The following is a 24,969-nucleotide window of genomic DNA, read 5'->3' as shown; positions in this document are numbered from 1 at the left end:
GTGTGGACCTTTTAGGGTTTTCTATATATAGTATCATGTCTTCTGCATATAATGACAATTTTACCACTTCTTTTCCAATTCGGATCCATTTTATTTCTGTCTCTTGCCTGATTGCTGTGGCTAGGACTTTCAAGACTATGTTGAATAGGAATAGCGAGAGTGGTCAGCCTTGTCTTGTTCCAGATTTTAGTTGGAAGGCTTTGAGTTTTTCACCATTGAGTACTATGCTGGCTAAGGTTTGTCATATATAGCTTTTGTTATGTTGAGCTATGTTCCTTCTATACCACTTTGGTGAGAGTTTTTATAATAAATGGGTATTGAATTTTATGAAATGAGTTTTCTGCATCGATTGAGATGATCATGTGGTTTTTGTCCTTTCTCTTGTTAATGTGATGTATTACATTGATTGATTTGGGTATGCTGAACCATTCTTTTGTCCCTGAGATGAACCCAACTTGATCATGGTCTATAACCTTTTCTATGTGCTGTTGGATTCTATTTGCTAATATTTTGGTAAGGATTTTTGCATCTATGTTCTTCAGTGTTATTGGTCTGTAATTCTCTTTTTTGGTAGTGTATTTGCCTGGTTTTGGTTTCAGGGTTATGGTGGCTTCACAGAATGAGTTTGGGAGTATTCCCTCCTCTTCAAACTTCTGGAAGAGTTTGAGAAGGACCGGTATGAGTTCCTCTTTGTATATTCGGTAGAATTCCCTGGAGAAGCCATTCGGTCCTGGAATCTTATTTGTAGGGAGTTTTTTTATTGCTAATTCATTTCATTTTTAGTGATTGGTTTGTGAGGAAGGATGGGTTTAAGGATGAAGTGAAAGGATCCAAGAAGAAATGAGTAGAAAGTGAGACTCAGAGGGAGGAAATGGATGAGTGCAGATCTCTACAAAAGTCATAACTGTGTAAATCAACAATCAGGGGTTAGTAATAACGCTTACCATGACTAATCAGAAGGCACAAACCTCTATGTTTTAGTGTTGTGTCCTGGCCACCATACCAGGACTCAGGAAGCCTGAATTGAGGTTGGAAGTTCAGAAAAATACTTATATATTAGTCATTTATATCTATCTATATAAGAAGAATTGTACATGCACACCATGAACAAGTGGGAGTTATTCCTGGAATGCAAGAAGGCTTTAACCTAGGAAAATACATCAGTGTAATACACTACACTAACAGTGTGAAAAGAACCAGGATCGTCTCAATTAATGCAGAGAGAGAAATTTAAGAATTCACCACCATCTTCTGAATTTCATGTAAACATCAGAAATTTAAAGGGTAATATTCACACAATTTTTTTAACATGACTCTAGCACAACTGGATAACAGTAGTATTTAGACATATCACATCATTGTATATTGCAATATAGCACAATGTAACTTCCTTCTGTTCCTCTTACTCTGTGTCAGGCTTTTAAAAACATCATCAGAGAAAGGATAACATTCATCAGGGATGGTCATTGCAAAGAAAAACATACTTGTTTTATGCCATTGAGTTTAACATTGATTTCAAGGGAAACCACCCATTACAATACTCATACAAAGCTGTTTTTCTCCATGTGGCTACTGATTAATAAATTCAGTCCCATCATGAAACTTTAGGTCCATAGGATATAATATTCTGATATTGGATCCCCAAGGAAATCGAAAGTGTCTCCTGAGACCTAGAATGGAGAGCCACACAGTAGGACAATCAAGAGGGCTGAAGTGAGAGCAGATGGTGAGATGTGTCTTGGGACACATCTGGGATCAAGTGGTCCTGGCTGAGGGGCGCTGTGGGAAAGTTATCAGGTGTAAAGGGCCTGGCAGATGAGGAAGGTGCCTATTTATGATGACCTCCTGTCAGGACAGCTCCAGGAGAGTCCCCATTACAAATACATTTGCAAACCTGTCATATCTTCCCTCCTAAATGTTTTCATTCAGCAATATGAGCACATCCTGTTGGCCAAGTGCTGGGCTACAGATCTGTAATATACTTGAAACCAAGGTGTAGACTCTGCTCCCAGGTGGCTGAGTGTTCATTATAATATAATACAATACAGGGACTGTTGTTAGTCAGAGGACCAGGTAATTAAAATCATAACCTATCCCTCTCCCACAATTTCTATCATCACTATTCATTATTCTGACCCTCATGCTCCTTCAGGATACACAGGATTTTAGCAGAGCTCCCCGGGGGAAAGCAGATTCAGTGCTCTGGGGTTAGGACAGTTTGGACCTCACTTTGGATGTGCTGAGCAGATCTTTCCCTTTGAGTGACTCCCAATGAGACCTACTTCCCACCTTCAAATATCTCCTAGGGATTCAGGGATAATTGCACTGCCCTGTGAGCAAACCAGTTGCTACTCGAATCTACATCACACACACACACACACACATACACACACAAAAGGCAACATGATTTAAAAATATATGTACAACATTACAAAGTGTTTTACTTAAATGGATATTTACAGATGATTGAAGTGAGAGAGGAAGGGACAAAGGTGGACACAGATGAGGGCTGGACACAATTATACATGTCTAGGTGTCACAAGGGAAAACTTCCACTCAGTAGCTCACCTGTATATTTGGAATTGTAGTGTATTTACATTAGATCCCAAATGAGATTGAAGAAGAAAAGCAAACCTATATACCTTAAAGAAATCCTTAGTTTATAAAACATGTTCTGATGAAGGCTAAATTGGAAAGGACCACTTATGATTGGAGCAGAGTGCTTGTCATAAGCAGTTACACACCTCCCTCTGGTGGCCATATGCGGAATGGCATGTGTGATGCTGGCTCCATGGATGTCAGACAAACAGGCAACACTCACACATACACGACATCAGACTTGCTGTTAGGAAAAACCAAATCCATAAGATCAAAGTCCTGGGTGTGCCTTCTAGTCTAAGTCCTTATCTTGCTCATGACATGACCAGGCTCTTCCCAAGGGTCTCAGGGATTGTTGATGGAGCCCCTGAGCTGGGCCCTGGCTCCACAGCAGAGAACAGAGAGGAGGTTTCTGCCTCACAGGACCTGCAGGGAGAGAGTGGGAACGTGCTGGGGTCACTTGTCCACATCCCAGCCCTGTGTGTCTGGTGCACAGAAGTTAGTATATCCAAAGACATGTATGGCCCTTTGCTGTTTATATTAACAATAAAATGTAAATGCAAAATAGAAATGTATCACACAGCATATTTATCTCAGTTCATCTAAATTTATGTAGAACCTGAAAAAAAATGAGATTACCCTATATTACTGGTTACTTTTTCAATTAACATGAGTCATTACCCTATCCATTGAAAACTTTAGAAAACATGAATTTCAAAGCTGCATCATGTTCCTTTTGATCCCTTGTCCTTAAAGGACCTGCTTCCATTTTTCCTGCTGCCAGCTTCCTCCACAACTATGTCTTGTTTGTCTCTGAAAGCAGAGCTCAATCCTATCCTCCCCAGGCAGCTTCTAAATCTAGGATCTTTCCCTGAACTTCCTGAGCACAAGCCCTGTCCATTTTCCTATGATGGCAGGCACTTCCCAGCATGTCTTCTCTCCTTCTCCTTCTCTCCTTCTCTCCTTCAGAGCTTCTCCCAGACCAGGAACTTCTTCAGTCAGTTCTGTCTACTCTCTGTTCAGTGCTTGACTTACAGTAAATACTCAATCAAGATTTAGAAATAATTAATCTAAATAAGTTATGCACTGTTTCTGGTTCATCCTAAAATTAGAATTAAATCCCAGAAAAGAATCAGGATGTCTTGATGCAAAAGGACTGGCTTGTTGTTTGCAAGGTTTGCAAACCAGGAAGACACAGCTTTCACCTGTAATTGACAGTATGAACTCAGGGGGTTGACAGGTTGAAGAAATTCTAAAAGCCAAACCACAGAATGTATAGGTAGGTGACTTGTAAGGGCCTTGGTTGGCTCTTGCAGCCTGACTACAGGACCTCACAGCTGAACCACAGGTATTCCATGACTGGCTGATATAAGAGCATCTCCTGAGGGGTTTTACCAGGTGGGGCCCTTAGCAGAATCAGAAGTCTGACAGGTGTTGTTTGCGCTTTTCTGAGAACTCGGGAGTGTGTTACTTAACTCCAGGTCTGTCGTGAGCTACACAGCATCTCAACCTTCCAAAACCTCCAAGTAGAAAGACGATGTCTGGGGTTCTGTACTGAAGGTGTTTTCTAGGGTTGAATTTGGTTTTACATTCAGACTTCCATGTGATCAGTTCTAGCCAAGTCCTACAAACCAACACTGAGCCTGTGCTCCTAAGCATCAAGGTCGAGCCTCAGCCCAGGCAGCCCTTCTCCTGGGTCCTCTGATCTCTCCTTTGCCTGCTCCCAGTTGAATCAGGGGCTTCTATCTTCCCCCCTCCAGGAAGAGCCCAGAATCTCCTCCCTGTGAGGACCTATGTTGTGTGCATGGGCACATCCATCTTCAGGCAGAGAAGATAGAGGACGCTAACCATGGCCTCTCTCAGTTACCTCAGACAGTGGGATTCCATGACTGTACTTTGATGCACATCAACAGCATCCCACCCCCTCTTTGTGGTCTTGGGGGAAAGGCAGATCTCCATCCCCTGCAGAAGCTGAATGCAAGGATGCCAGTCCTGGGGGCTGGACCAGGGGCAGGGCAGTGGGTCACTGCTGGGGGAGCCTGAGGGGTGGGAGGGCCTGTGAGCACCTCCCAGGACCCCTGGTCTGAGGCGCAGAACTTCCTGAAGCTTCTCTGGCACCTGATATGTTTTGGAAAGTCTCTTTCTGTTCATCTGAGCTCAACATCTGAGCTATTGTTGCAAATCAAAATTTCCCTAGGTGGAACATATCCAGGACCCAGCCTTAATGCGAGGTCCTGCCTTAGTTTTAATTTTTAAAAGTTTAAAATTTTAACCAAAAACCAATGATTATCATCCTCTTCATTCATTACTCAGCTAGACACAACAGGTCACAAGTATTAGGTTAACACTGTAAAGAATAACCAGGAATTGTAAATTCATAGACACATCAGAAACTGGGTGTCCCGGCTCTGAAGGTGAGGGGAAGCAGGAGAGACTGACTGATACTTACAGTGCGTCCCTCTGCTCTGGCTCTGGCTCTGGCGCTGTCGCAGGCAGGAGAGCTGGAGCTGGCTCTCCATCCAAAGGGGTTTCCCCAGCGGGTTCTGGAGCTGGTGCTGTAGATCCAAGAAGGGAAACTCTCATCAGTAGGACTGCTTTCCCACAGGTCTCCCAAAGCCAGGGGAGCCCTCACTGCTACTCAATCAAATCTCACTCCAGGATTCCACCCCCAGGGAGTCTTTCCAGCCTCTGCTCTGTGGGGTCCAGTGCCTTCCCCTCACCACCCACCAGATCCCCCACCCTGCATCCTCCTCACCATCACTGTCTGCCTCTGGGAGTTCGAGTTGCTCCAGCTGTGCCAGGAGGAGGTGGGCCTGCCGCTCCAGGTCTGAGCCAGGCATGCTCATCTCTATATAAGCGAGCATGTTCTTTAGGCAGGGAAATTCTGGAGACTGGTGGAAGTCGTCTGGGTACTGGAACAGCCAGGTGCCCAGGATGGAGGACATGGCCCTGGGGGTAGTCAGGGGGACACCAGAGGCTTGGCCTTTCCTTCCCGGCTGGGCTCCCAGGGTAGCCCTGCAGGGACCTGGGCCTCTTTGCCTCTGGCTGCTGACCATTCAGAGACTGGCTCTGCTCCACGTCCCATCTCACCTGGCAGTCTGGCCAGAGTTGGGCTTGGACACAGAGAGGGGTCTGCTGCAAGCTTTCTGAAGAGGCAGCCCTTGGTCAGTGGTGTGACTACCTCTACACCTCTTCAGGGATGACTATCACACTGCTCTTTCCTTCTCCCTGCCCCACTCCCCCCACTGAATGTCACCTCTGTGAGGACAGGCAGGTTATCTGCTCTGGACACTGCCCTCTCGGGAACACAGGATCTGCTCTACGATTGACCCAGGAGGGAACAGAAGGCTGTGTCTGCCACCCAGGCTTCCTGAAAGGCTCCTCACACCCCAGACTTTAGCTGCTGTACCTGCCTGCTTTCTAACCCTCTAGGGACCCTGCCTGAGTCTCCTCCTGCCTCTGGCACTCACCTCCCATAGGATGCCACAGGTGTCCTCTGAGACTCACTGGGTCCATTGAGCACCAGCTGAGTCCCCACCAGATTGTGAACAGGATGCTCTCCACCCTTGCGTTCTGGGTCCAGGAAGGGTGTCGGGGTAGGGCTGGGGTGGAGAAGGGATGGCTGTGAGTTCTCTTAGAAGCTGACTCTGTCCAGTGACCTCCCATATGCCCCTCATTGCACCACAGCCCTGTCCACAGCTCTCTGGGTCTCCTTTCCTCTTATTCAGGGTAAGCCCTAAGACTTCTCTCAAGCCACAATCAGAAGATGTGTGGGACCCAGGATTCTGCCCACCCCTGCCCATCCAGAAAGCCCACAGCTCCACATAGTCTTTGGGGGAAGGAAGTACATTTCTCTTCAATCAAAGAAACTCACTGTTTCAGCTGGTGCAGGGGTCCACCGTCCTCATCACTATAAGGGAGGACACATTCGTATCTAAAGGAGACCAGGAAGGTGTCACATAGCCTGTCCTGAGAACACTACCAGGATGTGATATCTAGTGTGACAGTGTGACTCCCGGGAGGATGGAAGCCCTGGAGGGCAGGGCTGTTGTCTGCTCGATGCATTAAATGATGGTTATTATTAGAAAAGCACCTGTCCCTAGGGGACCTTCCTATATATTTGAGTAATGAATGAACCCAACCCACCCCATAGCACAGATCTGAGTGGACCTGGGACAACACTTCTACCTCCCAAGGATCCCTGCTCTCACTCTTCTAGGACAGGGACAGCTAATGACATCACAAATCCCCTTTGAAATGGGAAACAGTTCCAACCAAGGCCAAAGTCCCAATGACACAGGAGGCAGAGGCTTCCTCATGGGCAGGAGGACGATGACCAGTTAGCCCCAAAACAGCCCCTCCAGCTGAACTTTCTGGGAGTCAGGTCCCCAGAAATCACTTTGCATGAAGGGCCCACTTTGCTCCTACCCTCCTAGGGCCTGATCCTCTCTTGACCCAGTGTGCAGAGGGGCAAACCGATGCTCAGATAGGTAAAGTGACAATCCCACATGTCACTGCTAGTAGGTGGCTGAGTCACCAGTGTCCCATGAGGACAGAGTGCTCACCTTTGGAACAGAAGTTCCAGCACCTGCTGTGCAGTTGTGAAAGCTCTATAGTTGCCCAGGAATGTATGCAAGTAGGAGGGGTAGCCGCCCAGGATGGCAGGAACTAGGTTTGCCACCAGCTTCTCCAGCCTGTGTTGCTGGAGGCTCCACACCATGTAGTTCTCATCCCTGCTTCCTGATGATACATCTTTCCCCTGGGTTGGAAAGAGGAGAGACAGGAGTCAGAGGCAGCACTGAGGACCAGCAGGGTGTTGGGGCTGGAGAACAGACTGAAACCCCAAGCCTCAAGGTCTTGTGCCAGTACTGGAACAGGGGAGCCCCGAGCAGATTCAATGTTCTCAACATCACCAGTACAAGGGGCAGTGGGTGATGATTAAATGCATTAGTGTCTCAGGACATTGTGTCAGCACCACAGTGCCAGCACCTCCCTGCATGAACTACACTATCCCTGTGATTGCTGTCACAACATCCCATTCTAGAGATGGGAACACAGAGGCTGATCCTGGGGTGGGAGGGAGCAGGATTGTCAGGCCAATGTGGACACGTGGAGATGGAAGAAAAACAGGACAATCCATAGAAAAATGCAGAAACATCCTTGACTGAACATGAACTGAAATTCTGTCATAAGTCTATTTCTAAATTTCTGACTCATTGACTTCACATCTGGCCAAGGCAGGGCCTGGTCTGTGAGGGCAGGTGGGAGAGATGGGGAATCAATTTCCTTTGCCAGCAATTCTCTAACAGGGAGCCAAGGGGAGGAGTGGGGCAGCTCTGGGACCCAGGGTATCCTGGGTGTGGAGTCCCCTAACTCACACTCACCTTGAGCCCATTCTGAGCTCTGTTGTTTTCGTGGGGCACCTGCCCTTCCTGCAGGGAGATGGAGCAGGGGACTCCATGGGCCAGGTCTTGTCCCATGTCCTGTGTGGAGTCATGCAAACACAGTGCTCAGCAGCCAGGCAGAAGCCTCAGAGCCCTGTCTGGTTGTATTGACTGGTCCTCAGACCCATAAGACATCTCCCCTTCAGCCACACACAGTCAACCCTCTGCACAGACCTCCATCAGGGGCAAAAAAGCTGACAACCTGAGGGCTTTGGATTCCCACTGGCACAGATAAGAGGCCCCTCAGGAGTCCTCTTTACCCCCTGCCAGCCCTGTCCTCAGGTGTGGACATGACAGGACCACCAGGTTACCATGTGTTCAATAACCCATTCCTGCCCAAAGGGGACACCTCCCTTCACATCCCCCTTGCCTCACATGGAGATGTGGGGAATTGGCCGTGCCAAGGGAGGGCTCCCAGAGGTGGCTGGTCCCAGACTGGCCTGCTCCAGGCCACCCTGTGTTACCTTAGGTGACCTCTGCGTAACACACCAGTGGCATCGGGATTGAGGGTTCAACCAACGCTTACAGATTCTCAGAAATGTCTCACTCCAGGGTTTTCTGAAGGAGAAGTCCCAGGAGGTTGTGAAAAAGGAGGAGAACATGTTTCTCTGTGAAATGTCTCCAGCCAAGTGAGCTGGCTCTGGGGCCATCACTAGAATGTGGGTGTCTGGTAACCAGGTTCCATTTCTGTTTGGGTCTGCTAAGGAAGTGATGTCACTTCCTGGGGTCCACTTCTTTGAAACCCTTCCTCAGACAACATCTCCACACACAGCCCTCTGGGCTGCTATCTGCTCACCCTCTTCTCCATGCAAACCCACATCTTCCACAGTTACAGCTATCCTGCCCTCGCAACAGCTCCCGGGGATAGTCTGTGTGCAGCTGTGAGGAGACGACCTGTCTTCCAGACTCAACTCCTCATCCTTACCTGTTCTCCATCTTGGATTTATCCTGGTGTTTCTCCAGGATAGTCTCCTCATCTGCACAGTAGAGGTGATTCTAGCTCGTACTTCTAGGGATGTCCTTAGGTACATGTGGGATAAGACCTGAAAAGTGTGGGAGTGGTGACACTTGTAGATGATGCCTCCAACCTGTGTTTTTTTTGTCTTATTACCACTCTCACATCTGTTCCTCTTCTGATCCCACCATATAGTTCTTAATGTCACTGTGCACCTGTGTCTATGTGTTTGTGTTTTTGTGTGTGTAATTGTCCACATGTGTAAGCCAGGGGTCACTCTCTGTGTGGCCAGCAGAAAACTGCCCTCACATGGGAGGGTTGGGCAAGAGCTTCCTGGTCTGAGTGTTTCTTAATTTCAAAGCAAATCTGAGGAAAGGGGTTCAAGCCTTGGCCAGCAGGTCAGAGCAACGTGACCCCAGGCCATTCAGGCAGCAGGGGCTGGAGCTGGGATCACAGACTCACACAGTCTGGTTCCACTGTCCACACTCAGAAGCACAGTGCTGGGGGCAGGGAGACTGTCCCCTTCATGGGCACACAGCCAGGCAGGATCACCTTCTCTGGTTGGACACACAGTGGTCCAGGGACAGACGGGCAGTTGAAGGGTTGCTGTCACCAGAGAGATTTGACAGTCTCATTTGGTGTTCCCTCTATGTTCCTGTCCTCACATGCCTCTCCCCAAGTTCCAGCTCCAGTATAAACGGTCACCTTCCCCAGGAATAATAGGATTTTTATCTGCTGGAGTAAGAAGACCCTCAGCTTCCATGGAAAATCCCCAGGAACCATTTTCTCCCTGTGATTTCATGAGGAAAATATATCAGATTTGATCTAATCTCATAAGTATCCGAGGTTCAGTTGGCCCCAAGCTGCCTTCTGGAACTTACTTCCCATCCCTCCCCCATCCATGCAGCAGCTCCATCTCCCCACATGCTCAAACCAGAACCTGGGGCTCTGTCTGCTCCTTCTTTCTTCCTCACCCCACATGCAGTCTGCTCCTCCCCTGTCCCTGGGTCCCAACTCCAAATGCATTCACCACTACTCTGTATCTCCCTCCCTCTCCTGTCCAGGCCACCACTGACACTTTCCTGGATTCATGCTCTTTGCTTCCCTTTCTCACTTTTTCTGGCCTAAGGGAAGGATCTTTAAAAGACAAATCTGTTCTGTCACTCTGCTAACACACAGGATATCTCTCACAGGCACTTTGGGAAAAGCCCCAATCCTAGCCAAGTCCTCAGAAGCATCCCCAGGAGGTAGCACCTTCATCCTTTGGGTTTACACAGTGCTAAAATGCCGTGATACCCAGACAGAATAAATCAATCAAAATTTCATTTCATTACTGCATGAAAGAAATTTACAGGGAAGAAAAACTGCACATGTAGATGGGCATGTCCGTGAACTGGGTGATATGATTCATTAGGGGTTGTGTCTAAGTGGGTACCAGGGTCTGGGGAAGGAGTTATCTGCCAGGTGAACAAGGGCTCAAGGCAAATGCAAGTCCCCTAATCCCTGCCGCTGGGAAAGGGGGGATTCAGCTTGAAGAGGCTTTACCTGATGTAGGATGGGATGATTTGGGAAGGGCTTAGCCTCTCACATTCATTTCACAGAGTGTCTGGGGTCTCCACTTTGTAGCTCTTACCTCAGTAGGAATGGTGACACTTGGGTATCCCATCACCGAAGTGGAGCAGATGTGAGTCTGCGGTCCAGTGAGACCTGGGACCACACCTCACTTGTGGACACCTGAATCCCCATCCCTCATGAGGGCAGAAGATATGCCACTGGCACAGAGTGTGGTGTGCAGAGTCAGGGTGGGTAAGCCTCCTGTGAGCTCCCTGGTGGCCAAGGGGACAAAGGCTTCACCCTTCAGTCTTGACTCTATTGGGAATCAGTGGCCCTCCGGCTAAAACTTGATGCCAACTAAAGACATAATGGCTTACATGTCTCTAGCTGCCCAAGGCCACTTTAGGCCCTTGCTCTGTAGATGTCTGAAAAGTAGTGAACTGGCCTCAGCTTTCTTCCACCTGGACCCTTCTGGGAAATTCCATCCTGGCCCCTCCACCGACTCCTCCTTCACATCTTGCGCTCCTCCCCTCTGTGTTTCTATATGTGCTTCTACCTCCACACTTTACCTTTTGCTATTTTCTCAGTTTGAGATGTGCGCTTTCTTCCTTGACTCAGCTCATGGGCTCACCTCAGCCCATGTGGCACCCACTGCAGGGACCTACTGCAGCAGATGGCAGGGGCAGGGAGGCCTCTGGGCAGTGGTGGGAAGGGAAAGGGGCCCCTGTGGTGCTCCACATCCTGGGTGTAGAGCCTTGGCAGTGACTGATCAGGGTGTGAAATCCTGAGTTTTGCTCTGGAAAAAGATAGCCTGGGGTTTGGTTTCCTGCTTCTTGGTCTTCCCTGGAGGAATTGGGAGCTCCCTCAGTGCAAAAAGGCCAGAGTCACAAAAGGGCCAAGTGCAAAAAGACCCACGGGCTGGGGAGAGAATGGAGAAGCCTCCCCAGGCCTTGTAGTGGGGAAGCAGGGATCCCAACATGTAAACTGGAAAGGGACTGGGGCAGCCTTTGGGCTCCAGAGAGATTAATCAGGGAAGAGGTTTTCAAACTTTGGACTCAGCAGCTGAACCCATTCCTTGCATACAACAGACTTAGAGCACTCAAGTTCAAGCCTGAGGGAAGTGGGGTGGGGCTAGAGCCCTGGGAGCCAGGACCTCCTCTGAAAAACACCCTGGATCCAGGCTGAGGGACACTCACACCTGGAGGACCACTGCTCTAGGAGGAAGCTGGGACACAGGCTGCCCCAGGAGGCCTGGGACTGAGATGACAGCTCAGGGTTCTTCCCGGTAATGAAACCCTCCTTCTTTTTGCTCACCTTTGGTATTTTGTAATGCCTTTGTGCAAACTCTGGCCTGCCTGTTCTGCCCTTCAGAGAGGCCTACAGAAAGGATTGATGTTGCTGGATTCTATGGGGCCAAAGGGAGCCCTGGATGTCAGCATGAGAGCCACAGGTCAACTTGAGCTGGCATTTGGTCCTGCCACCTAACCTGTCAGGGAGGCCTGGGTCAAGGGACCAGATCTCTGAATTTACAGACTGTTTTTTTTTTTTTGCGGTGGAAGCAACTTCTCACACAGGTAACATTTCAGACTATCCTGGTTTTAAGCAGACTGCACTCTCTGAATAGGGCCCCAGTTTCCTGATAATAGAATGGGGATAAAGAGAGGCCCCTGCCCTGCAGAAAGGGGGTGCTCCTGTCTGGGGAGGATACACTGTGTGTGATTTCCTTCCTCTTAATTGTCTGTGGGATGTGGCTCCAGCAAATGGAAGCCTCCTTACCTGGGTTGCGAGGCATGGGCTGCTACCCAGTGCCATTGGCAATGAAGTAGAAAGAGTAGCTGGGAGGCAGGGTGTGGCCAGGGGTTTAGGGACAACCATTGGGTCCTACCTTGGAGGATACGGTAAGATGGGTGCAGGGAGGGAACCTTCAGTTTCACTTGCCCAAACCCCTAGGTGGAGAAAAGCCAAAGAATAGAAGTCTCAAATAATGGAATGAGGGCTGAAAAAGATTGCCAGCCTGGGAAATTGAAAAGTAAAAACCCATGAGGCTAACCAGAGTAATAATAAAGCAAAAAATACAGTAATATAAAAAGAGGTGAAATCAAATAAATACATGCTGAGAAACAGTAAAAATGAGATGAAAGAAGTTGGCAAGAAGGGGTAAGGAAGTCAAAGTAAAGATGGACAATTAATGTACAACAGAAGACCAAAGACAGTGACTGAGGGAAAGGATGAAATAAGAAATTAATGAAAAAAATGTTTAAGAAAAACTCAGTCGGTTAAGAGAGGAAAATAGCAGTGGGGTTTTCTGAGCTCAGATTCTGGCAGATGTGGGTTCTTTGGAGCCACTGTGTAGAGCCCAGCTTGAAAGTGATACAGGGCATACAGCTTATAATATGCTGGCTGACCTCTCCCTGGGGGATTGATCTCAGTACTTGAGTACAGGAGAGTTCCCATTTCAAATACATTCCCAAACCTGTCACGTCGTGCTTCCCAAAAGTATTGATTCAGCAAAAGAAGCAGTTTTTCTTGGCCAAGTGCTGGGCTAGAGACCTGTAATATTCTCAAAACCAAGGCATAGACTTTGCTCTGAGGTGGCTCGGCATTCGTTATAGTACAATACAGGGAAAGCAGTTGTAGTTAGATGACCAGGTAATTAAAATCATAACCTGTCCTTCTCCCACATTTCATATAATCACTGTTCATTATTCTGACCCTTTAGGATACACAGGATTTTAGCAGAGCTTACCAGGGGAAAGTAGACCCAGTACTCTGGGGATAGGAGAGAGTGTGGACTCAGCTTGGCTGTGCTGAGCAGGAGACCTTTCCCTTTGAGTGACTCCCACTGAGACCTACTTCCCCTCTTCAATTGTCTCCTAGGGATTCTGGGGCGATCCTGCTATCCTGTGAGCAAATCATTTTCTACCCAAATCTACATTACACACACAAAAGACAACATGATTTAAAATATCTCTACTACATTACATTGATTGTAAAAGTGTTTTATTTGAATAGATATATATGGACAGTTGGAAGGAGGCAGGAAGGGACAGAGCTGGACACAGATGGGGGCTGGACACAGAATTATAAATGTCTAGGTGTCACAAGGGAAAACTTGCACTCAGTGTCTCACCTTATATTTGTGACTTATAGTGTATTTACATTAGCTTCCAAGAGGGATTGAAGAAGAAGAGCAAATCTATATACCTTAAAGAAATTCTCAGTTTATAAAACGTTCTGATGAAGGCTAAATTGGAAGGACCATATTTAAATGGAGCAGAATGTTTGTCATAAGCAGTTACACATCCCCCTCTGATGGCTGTATGAGGAATGGCATGTGTGTTGCTGGCCCCATGGATCTGTCAGACAAACAGGTAACTTTCACACACACATCAGTCTTGCTTCTAGAAGAAAACAAATTCTATAAGATCAGAAGTTGAGGGTTGCCTTCTATTTGAATTCCTCCTCTTGATCATGGCATGGCCGGGCACTTCCCAAGGGCAGGGTCTCTGAGTGTTGATGGAGCCCCTGACTCAGGCCCTGTGTTCACAGCAGAGAACAGAGAGGAGGTTGCTGCCTCACGGGAACTGCACAGAGAGGGTGGGAATGTGCTGTGGTCACTTGTTCACATCCAGCCCTGTGTGGTTGGTGCAGAGAAGTTATTATAGCCAAACAAAGACATGTATGACACTTTGATGTTTATATTAACAATAAAACATAAAAGCAAATAAGAAGTCTATCACGCAGCATATTTATTTCAGTTCATCTAAATTTATGTAGAACTTGAAAAAAATGAGATCACCATATATTACCAGGCACTTTTCCTCTTCACATGAGTCATTACCGTATCCATTGAAAACTTTAGAAAACATGAATTTCAAAGCTGCATAATGTTCCTTCTGATCCTTTGTCCTTAAAGGACCTTCTTCTATTGCTCCTGCTGCCAGCTTCTTCCACAACCATGTCTTGTTTGTGTCTGATAGTGGAGTCCAATCCTGTAATACCCAGGCAGCTTCTAAATCTAGGATCACTTCCTGAACTTCCTGAGCACGATCCTTATCCTTTTCTCCTAGGATGGCAGGCATCTCCCACCATGTCTTCTCTCTTTCTGTCCATTCAGAGCTTCTCCCAGACCAGGAAGCTCTTTAATCAGTTCTCAGGCTGCTCTCTGCTCAGTGCTTGATGTATAGTAAATACTCAGTAAAGATTCGGAAACAGTAAATCTAAATGAGTTGCACATTACTTCTGATGTCATCCTAAAATCAGAATTAAATACTGGAAAAGAATCAGATGTCTTGAAGCAAAAGAACTAGTTTATTGTTTGCAAGGTTTGCAAACCAAAAACAAAAGCCTTGGCTTATAACTGAAAGTATGTATCCAGCGGGTTGATGGGTTGAAGGATTTTTAAAAGCAAAACCTCAGAATATATAGGTGAGAGATTTGTAGGAGGATTGGAAAGCCCTTGCAGCCTAACTGCAGGTCCTCAAAGTTGGACCACAAGTTTTCTATGATTGGCTGACGTGGAAGCAGCTCCTTAGCGGTTTTACCAGGTGGGACCCTTAGCAGAATCAGAAGTCCTTAGAGTTTTTGTTTGTGGTTTTCGAAGACCTCGGGAATATGTTACTGAAGCCCAGTTCTGTGATGAGCTATATAGTATCTCAAGCTTCCAAAACCTCCAAGTGGCCAATAGACGTCTGGGGCTCTGTACTGGAGGTGTTTTCTGGAGATGAATTTGGTTTTGTGATCAGATTTTGATGTGCTCATTTCTGGTCACATCCTAATAACCCACACAGAGCCTGTGCTCCTGAGTATCATGGGAGAGGCTCAGCCCAGGCAGCCCATCCCCTGGGTCCTCTGATCTCTGCTTCACCTGCTCCCAGTTTACTCAAGGACTTCCTCCTCCAGGAAGAGCTCAGAATTTCCTCCCTGTGAGGACCTATGTTCTTCTGTGCATCGGGGGCTCAATCTCTAAGCAGAGAAGAGAGAGGTCGCTAACTGTGGCCTCACTCAGTTGCCTCAGACCATGGAATCCTCTGGCCTTACTTTGATGGGCATCATGGCTCCTCCTTCCTCCTCATTTGTGGTTTTGAGCAAAAAGCAGAGCTCCTTCCCTTGCAGAACCTGAATGACATGTCCTAGGGGCTGTACCAAGGGTGCAGCAGTGGGTGTCTGCTGAGGGAGCCTGATGGGTGCTTGGCCCTGTGAGCACTTCCCAGGCACCCTGACTTCCTGCAGCTTCTCAGGCACCTGATATGTTTTAAGACTCTTTCTGCTCATATGAGCTCAAGTGGGTGCTGCTTTTGCAATTTGAAATTCGCCTGGATGGAACACATCCAGAGCCCTGCCTTTTTTATTTATGTATTTAGTTTTATTGAAGTACAGTCAGTTACAGTGTGTCAATTTCTGGTGTACAGCACAATGTCCCAGTCATGTGTATATATACATATATTCATTTTCATATTCTTTTTCATAAAAGTTATAAGAAAATATTGAACATCATTCCCTGTGCTATACAGCAGAAATTTTTTTAAAAATCTATTTTTTTTATCTAATGACTAACATTTGTAAATCTCAAACTCCCAAATTTAACCTTTCCCACCAACTTTCCCCAGGAACCATAAGATTGTTTACAATATCTGCAAGTCTGTTTCTGTTTTATAGATGAGTTCATGGTGTCATTTCCTGTCACTCCTTTTTTTAGATTCCACATATGAGTGTTACCATATGGTATTTTTCTCTTTCTGGCTTACTTCACTTAGAATGACAGTCTCTAGGTCCATCTATGTTGATGAAAATGGCTTTATTTTATTCTGTTTTATACTTGAGTAGTACTCTGTTGTATAACTATACCACAGCTTCTTTATCCAGTCATCTGTCCATAGACATTTAGGTTGTTTCCATGGCTTGGTGTGCATGTATCTTTTCGAAATAGAGTTCCTCTGGATATATTGTGGGATTGCTGGATCATACAGTAAATCTATGTTTAGGTCTTTGTTTTTTTCCTTAGTAATCTCCATATGGTTTTCCATAATTGCTGCCCCAAACTACATTCCCACCAGCAGTGTAGGAGGATTCTAGGGATTTGCCTGTAACTTGATGACATCCCTTATTTTTAATTTTTAAAAAATTTTTAACTTTAAACCAAAACACAATGATAATCAATGTTCTCATATATTAGTCAGCCAGACACAACAGGTCACAAGTAACATGTTATCACCTCAGAATAATCAGGAATTGTAAGTTCACAGACATATCAAGAACAGTAGGTGTCCCAGCCCTGAAGGCAACGGGAGGCAGCAGAGCCTGAATGATACTTACAGCACGTTGCTCTGCTCTGGCTCTGGCGCTGTCGCAGGCAGGAGAGCTGGAGCTGGCTCTCCATCCAGAGGGGTTTCCCCAGTGGGTTGTGGAGTTCACGCTGTAGCTCCAAGAAGGGAAACTCGCATCATTAGGACTGTTTTCCTACATGTCTCCGAAAGACAAGAAAGCTGTCACTGCCAATCAATAAACTCAGTCCAAGATTTCACCCCTAGGAAGTCTTCCCAGGCTGTTCTCCAGGGGATGAATGTTCTGAGCCTCATCATTGCTCCTGGCCATTTCCAACTCCAAGAGGCTCTGCTCTGTGTGGGCCAGTTCCTTCCCCTCCCCACTCACCCCATCACCCACCCTGCATCCTCCTCACCATCACCCTCTGCTTCCCAAAACCCCAGATGCTCCAGCTCTGCCAGGAGAAAGTGGACCCAGTGCTTCAGATCTGAGCCAGGTATGTTCAGCTCTAAGTAAGTGAGCACAGTCTTTAGGCAGGTAAATTCTGACAGCTTATGGAAATCCTCTGGTTACTGGAGCAACCAGGTGCCCAGGATGGAGATCATGGCCCTGGGGGTAGTCAGGAGGACACCAGAGTCAGAGACCTGGCCTTGCCTAACACAAGGAGCTCCCAGAGTAGCCCAGCAGGGAACTGGGCCAATTAGTCTGTAGCTACTCTCTATCTAGAGGGTGGTTCTGCTCCACATCTCATCTCACCATACAGTCTGGGTAGAGGCGGGCCTGAATACAGAGGAGGGGCTGCTACAAGCCTTCTGAAGGGACAACCCTTGGTCAGTGGTGTGACCACCTCTCTACCTCTTCAGGGACACCTGTCAAACTGTTCTGTCCCTCTCCTTGCCCCTCCCTACTGGATGACACCTTTGTGAGGACAGGCAGGCTGTCTGCTCTGGGCACTGCCCTCTTGGGAACACAGGAGCTGCTCTATAAGTGTCTGACCTAGGAGGGAATAGGCTGTGTCTGCCACCCAGGCTTCCCCTGGACCTCCTCACACCTGAGGCTTTAGCTCCTGCACCTGTCTGCTGACTAATCCTCCAGGGACCCTGCTTGGATCTCGTCCTGCCCCTGTCGCTCACCTCCCACAGGGTGGGCTCATGAATCCCCTGAGGCTCCCTGGGTCCCCTGAGCACCAGCTGGTCCTCACCATTGAGAATCCACCAGATGGTGAGCAGGATGCCTGCCTCTGCCCACCTACAGAGCCTACAGCTTCACACAGTATTTAGGGGAGTCCTTCCCTCTTCAATTAAAGAGACTCACTGTTTCAGCTGTTCCAGGGATCCACCGTCCTCATCACTATAAAGGAGGACACATCCATATCTAAAGGAGACAAGGAAGGCATCACAAGGACTGTCCTGAGAACACTACCTGGATGTGATGTTGTCTGTGACAGTGTGACTCCTGGGAGAAAGGAAGACCTGGAAGGCAGGGTTATTGTCTGCTCTATGCATCAAATTATGGTTGTTATTAGAAAAGCACCTGTCCAAAGGACCCTTCCTATATATTTGAGGAATGAATAAGCCCAACCTACCCCATCATACAGATCTGAATTGGCCTGGGACCACACTTCTCCCTCCCAGGGATCCCTGCTGTCACTCTCCTAGGACTGAGACAACTAATGGAATCACCCAACCCCTTTGAAATGGGAAAACACTTCCAACCAAAGCCAAAGTGCCAGTGACACAGGAGGCAGAGGCTTCCTCATGGGCAGGAGGACAATGACCATTTAGCCCAAAAACAACCCTTCCAGCTGACCTTTCCAGGAGTCAGGTCCCCAGAAAGCACTTTCCATGAAGGACCCACTCTTTCCTTACTCTCCTAGGGCCTGATTCTCTCTTGACCCCTGTGTGCAGAGGGATAAACTGAGGCTCAGAGAGGTACAGTGATAATCCCACATGTGACTGCTAGTAAGTGGCTGAGTCACCAATGTCCCATGAGGACACAGTGCTCACCTTTGGAACAGAAGCTCCAAGAATAGCTGGGTGATGGTGAAATCTCTTTAGTTGTCGAAGAATGTGTGCAAGTAGGAGGTGTTGCCGCCCACGACAACAGGCACCAAGTTTGCCACCGGCTTCTCCAGCCTTTGTTGCTTGAGGCTCCACACCCTGTAGGTCTCATCCTTGCTCCCTCATGGTCCAGCTCCCCCCTGGGGTGGAAAGAGGACAGACATGAGTCATAGGGAGCACCGGGGACCCCCAGGGGGTTGGGGCTGGAGCTCAGGCCGAATCCTCAAGCCTCACGGTCTTGTGCCTGAGGTGGAATATAGGAGCCCTGAGCAGATTCAAGGTTCTCAGCATCACCAGTAAAAGAGGCTGTGGGCTATGATGAAATGCATTAGTGTCTCAGATCATTGTGTCAGCACCGCAGTGACAGCAGCTCCCAGAATGAACTACCTCATCCCTGTGACTGCTGTCACAACATCCCATTCTAGAGATGAGAATACAGAGGCTGATGCCGGGGTGGGAGGGATCAGGATTGTCAGGCCAATGTGGACGCATGGGTATATAGGAGAAACAGGATAATCTGTAGAAAAATGCAGAAACACCCTTGACTGAACATGAACTGAAATTCTGTCAAATCTTTCTGAGGTTCTGACTCATATGTAGTCATTGACTTTGCATCTGGCCAAGGCAGGGCCTGGGCTGTGAGGGCAAATGGGGGAGATGGGGAATCAGAATTATTTGCCAGCAGGTCTCTAAGAGGGAGCCCAGGGGAGAAGCTGGGCAGCTCTGGGACCTGGGGCTTCCTTGGTGTGGCGTCTCCTCGCTCGCACTCACCCTGAGCCCATCCTGGGCTCTGCTGGTGTTGTGGGGCACCTGACCCTCCTGCAGGGAGATCATCACGGAACTCCATGGACAAGGGCCTGTCCCATCTCCTGTGTGGAGTCCTGCAAACACAGTGCCCCACAGCCAGGCAGAAACCTGAGAGCCCTGTCTGGCTGTTTTCACTGGTTCTCAGACCCATGAGACATCTCCAGTCCAGACACACACACACACACACAACCCTCTGCACAAACCTCCACCAAGTCCAAAAAAGCTGATAACCTGAGGGCCTTGGATTTCCATTGGTACAGATAAGAGACCCCTCAAGAGTTCTCCTTCCCCTCTGCCATCTCTGTCCTCGGGTGTGGCCATGACAGGACCACCAGGTTACCACGTGTTCAATAACCCATTCCTGCCCAAAGGGGACAACACCCCTCACGTCCTCCTACACCGAGATGGAGATGAGGGGAAGTGGGCCTGCCCTGGGAGGGCTCCCAGAGGAGACTGGGCCAGAACTGGCCTGCTCCAGGGTACCCTGTGTTACCTTAGTTGACTTCCTCATAATAGACCAGAGATGTTGGGGTTGAGGGTTCAACCAATGCCTACAGCCTCTCAGAAACCTCTCATTCCAGGGTTTCCTGAAAGAGAAGCCCCAGGAGTTCATGAAACAGAAAGAGAACATGTTTCTCTGTGAACTGTCTCCAGCCAAGTGAGCTGGCTCTGGGGCCGTCACTAGAATGTGGGTGCCTGGTAACCAGGTTCCATTTCTGTTGGGGTCTGTTGTCAAGGAAGAGACATCACTTCCTGGGGCCCACTTCCTTGAACACTGTCCTCAGACAACACCCCTACACACAGCCCTATGGGCTGATGTCTACTCACCCCCTTCTCCATGTAAACCCACATCTTCCACAGTTACAGTAGCCCTGACCTCTCCGCTGCTCCCAGGGAGGGTCTGCATGCAGCTGTGAGGAGATGACCTGGCTTCCAGTCTCAAATCCTCATTCTTACCTGTTCTCCACCCTGGATTTATCCTGGTGTTTCTCCAGGATGGTCTCCCCTTCTGCACAATAGGGGTGATTCTAGCTCGTACTTCTAAGGATGTCCTCAGGAGCATGTGGGATAAGATCTGAAAAGTATGAGACTGGCGACACTTGTAGGTGATGCCTCCAACCCATGTTTTTTGTCTTATTGCCACCCTTAACATCTGTTCCTCTCCTGATCCCACCCCATAGTCCTTATTTAATGTCACTGTGCACGTGTGTCTGTATGTTTGTGTTTGTGTGTTGTGATTGTCCACACGTGTAAGCCAGTGCTCACTGTGTGGCTAGTAGAAAAGTGCCCTCACAAAGGAGGGTTGGGCAAGAGCTTCCTGAGGTCTGAGGGCTTCTAATTTCCAAAGCAAACCTGATGAAAGGGGATCAAGACTTTCCTAGCAGGTACGACCACCATGACTCCAGGCCATACAGGTAGCAGGGGCTGGGGCTGGGATCACAGACTCACATAGTCTGGTTCCACTGTCCACACTCAGAACCACAGTGTTGGGGGCAGGGAGGCTGTCCCCTTCATGGGCACACAGCCTGGCAGAGTCATCTTCTTTGGCTGGAAACACAGTGCTGCATGGACAGATGGACAGTTGAAGAGTTGCTGTCACCAGAGAGATTTGACAACCTCATATGGTGCTGCCTCTATGTTCCTGTCCTCACATGCCTCTCCCCAAGTTCCAGCTCCAGTATAAACAGTCACTTCTCCAGGAAAAATTGGATTTTTTTCCACAGAAGTACGAAAACCCTCAGCCTCGGTGGTAATTTGCTGGGAATCATTTTTTCCCTGTGATTTCATGAGGAAAATGTATCAGATTTGATCTTACCTCCTAAGTGTCTAAGACTCATTTGGCCCCAGGCTGCCTTCTGGAACTATCTTTCCACCCCTCTTCCATCCAAGAAGCAGCTCCATCTCCCCAGGCTCAAACCAGAACCTGGGGCTCTTTCTGCTCCATTTCTTCCTCACCCCACATGCAGTCAGCTCCTCCCCTGTCCCTGGGTCCCAACTACAAATGCATTCATCACCTCTCTGTATCTCCCTCCCCCTCCTGTCCAGGCCACCACTGACACTGTCCTGGATTCATGCCCTTTGCTTCCCTTTCTCACTCCCTCTGTCCCAAAGGATGAATGCTTGTAAGAGAAATCTGTTCCTGTCACTCTGCTAACACAAAGAAATCTCTCAGAGGCACTTTGGGAAAAACCCCAATCCTAGCCAAGTCATCAGAAGCGTCCCCAGGAGGTAGCACCTTCCTCCTTTCAGTTTACACAGTGCTAAAATGCTGTGATACTCAGACAGATTAAATCAATCAAAATTTCATTTCATTGCCACATAACAGAAGAGGTTTGCAGGCAAGAAAAACTGCTCATGGAAACGGGTGTGTCCATGAACAGGGTGATCTGATTCGTTAAGGGTTGTGTCTAGCTGGACGTCTGAGTCTGGGGAAGGAGTTATCTTCCAGGTGAGCAAGCACTCCAGGCAAATGCAGGTCCCCTAATCCCTGACTCTGTGAAAGTGGGGGTTCAGCTCTGAGAGGTTGCAGGCAAAGCTGTACCTAACATAGGATGGGATGCGGTGGGAATGGCTGAGCCTCTCACAGTCATTTCACAGAGTGTCTGGGGTCTCCACTTTGTAGCTCTTACCTCAGGAGGAATGGTGACACTTGGGTATCCCATCACCAAAGTGGAGTGGACGTGATCTGGGGTCCAGTGAGACCTGGGACTGCACCTCACTTGTGGATCCCTGAAGCCCCATCCCTCATGAGGGCAGAAGATACACCACTGGCACAGAGTGTGGTGTGCAGGGTCAGGGTGTGTAAGACTCCTGTGAGCTCCCTTGTGGCCAAGGGGACAAAGGCTTCACCCCTCAGTCTTGACTCTATTGTGAATCAGTGGCTCTCTGGCTAAAACATGATGCCAACTAAAGACATAATGGCTTAAATGTCTCTGGCTGCCCAAGGCCACTTTAGGCCCCTGCTCTTAGAGACATGTCTGCAAAGTAGTCAACTGGCCTCAGCATTCTCCCACCAGGATCCTTCTGGGAAATTCCATCCTGGCCCCTTCACCAACTCCTCCTTCACATCTTGCGCTCCTCCCCTCTGTGTTTCTATATGTGCTTCTACTTCCACACTTTACCTTTTGCTATTTTCTCAGTTTGAGATGTGCGCTTTCTTCCTTGACTCAGCTCATGGGCTCATCTTAGCCCGTGTGGCACCCACTGCAGGGACCTACTGCAGCAGACGGCAGGGGAGGGAAGGCCTCTGGGAAGTGGTGGGGAGGACAAGGGGGCCTCTGTGGTGCTCCACATCCTGGATGTACAGCCTTGGCAGTGACTGATCAGGGTGTGAAATCCTGAGTTTTGCTCTGGAAAAAGATAGCCTGGGGTTTGGTTTCCTGCTTCTTGGTCCTTCCTGGGGGAATTGGGAGCTCCCTCAGTGCAAAATGGCCTTAGTTGCAGGTCCTAGGGACCGAGGAAAGAAAGGAGAAGCCTCCTCAGGCCTTATCGTGGGGAAGCAGGGATCCCAACATGTAAACTGGGAAGGGCCTGAAGCCAGCTTTTGGGCTCTGGAGAGATTCATCAGGTCAGAGGTTTTCAAACTTTAGACTCTCAGCAGTAGAACCCTTTCCTTGCACACAAGGGGTTCAAACCTGAGGGAAGTGTGGTGGGGCTAGAGCCCTGGAAGCTAGGACCTCCTCTGAAGAACATCCTGGATCCAGGCTGGGAGACACACACACCTGGAGGATCACTACTCTAGGAGGAAGTTGGGAAACAGGCCGCCCCAGGAGGCCTGGGACTGAGATGACAGCTCAGGTTCTTCCTGGTTATGGAACCCTCCTTCTTTTTGTTCACCTTTGGTATTTTGTAATGTCTCTCTGCAAACTCTGGCCTGCCTTTTCTGCCCTTCACAGGAGCCTATGAAAATAATGGACCTTGCTGGACTCCATGGGGCCAAGGGGAGCCCTGGATGTTAGCATGAGAGCCTCAGGTGGGCTTGAGCTGGCATTTGGTCCTGTCACCTACCATGTCAGGGAGGTCTGGGTCAGGGGACCAGATTTCTGAGTTTCTAGATTGTTTTTTGCAGAAGAAGCAACTTCTCACACAGGTAACATTTCAGATTATCCTGGTTCTAAGCAGGCTGAACACTCTGAATTGGGCCCCAGTTTCCTGACAATACAGTGGGGATAAAGGGAGATCCCTGCCTTGCAGAAAGGGGGTATTCCTGTCTAGGGAGTATACACTGTGTGTGATTTCCTTCCTCCTCATTGGCCTGTGGTGCGTGGCTCCAACAAATGGAAGCCTCCTTACCTGGCTGCCAGGCATGGGCCCCTGTACTGTGCCACTGGTGTTGCCGAGTCCAAACTCATTCTGCTAGCCACACAACAGGCCAATAAATTGGAAGACAAGTTGTTGTGGCAAGGAATAGCGACTTTATTCAGAAAGCTGACAGACGGAGCGGAACGGCTGACTAATGTCTTGGAGAACCACCCTGCTCTAGTCAGAATATAGGCTCCTTTTATACAAGAGAAAAAAAATAAAGGGGGGAGGGGTGTGGTTGTGTTTTGCAAACTTCTTGCTGCAGGCATTCTTTGTTCTTGCAGCTGCCCATGTGGGCCAGGTCCTGGTGTCCCTGTAAACTTCCAACCAAACAAAGGTCATTCTCTATTTTGCACCTTGCCATCTCCACATAAGTGCAGAAGTGCTAACATCCTTCAAGGTCAGATCCCTGAGAATAGGCTCTCTGTGAATTTCGGGCTAAAGGCAACATTATTTCATGAAAGGTGCAGAGCTATCAGGACTGAGCCTAGAAAGCAGGGCACAGTGGTTGAAACTAAAGAGAAAGATCCAACATAGAGTCTGATTTGTTCCCCTCTATTGCATTGGCAATGCAGTAGAAAGAGTACCTGGGGGGCAGGATATGGCCGGGGTGGTGGGGCCTACCAGTGGGTCCTGCCTTGGAGGCTGCCACAGGGTGGGTGCCTGGAGGGCACCTTTAGTTTCACTTGCCTAACCCCCAAGGTGGAGAAAATCAAAGGTTAAATGAATAGAAGCCTCTAATAACGGAATGAGGGCTCCAAAAATTGCTGTCCTGGGAAAATGAAAAGTAAAAACCCATGAGTCTAACCAGAGTGAAAATAAAGCTAAAAGTACAGTTGTACAAAAGAAGATGAAATCAAACTAACATATGCTGAGACACAGTATAAATGAGATGAAAGAGTTTGAGAAGAAGGAGTAAGGAAGTCAAAGTGGAGACAGACAATTAAGTATAACAGAAGACCAAAGGCAGTGACTGAGGGAAAGG

This window comes from Vicugna pacos, chromosome 11 (assembly GCF_048564905.1).
Source record: "Vicugna pacos chromosome 11, VicPac4, whole genome shotgun sequence".
Classification (NCBI taxonomy): Eukaryota; Metazoa; Chordata; class Mammalia; order Artiodactyla; family Camelidae; genus Vicugna; species Vicugna pacos.
The sequence above is the reverse complement of the archived record's forward strand: the minus strand, read 5'-3'. Positions refer to the sequence as shown.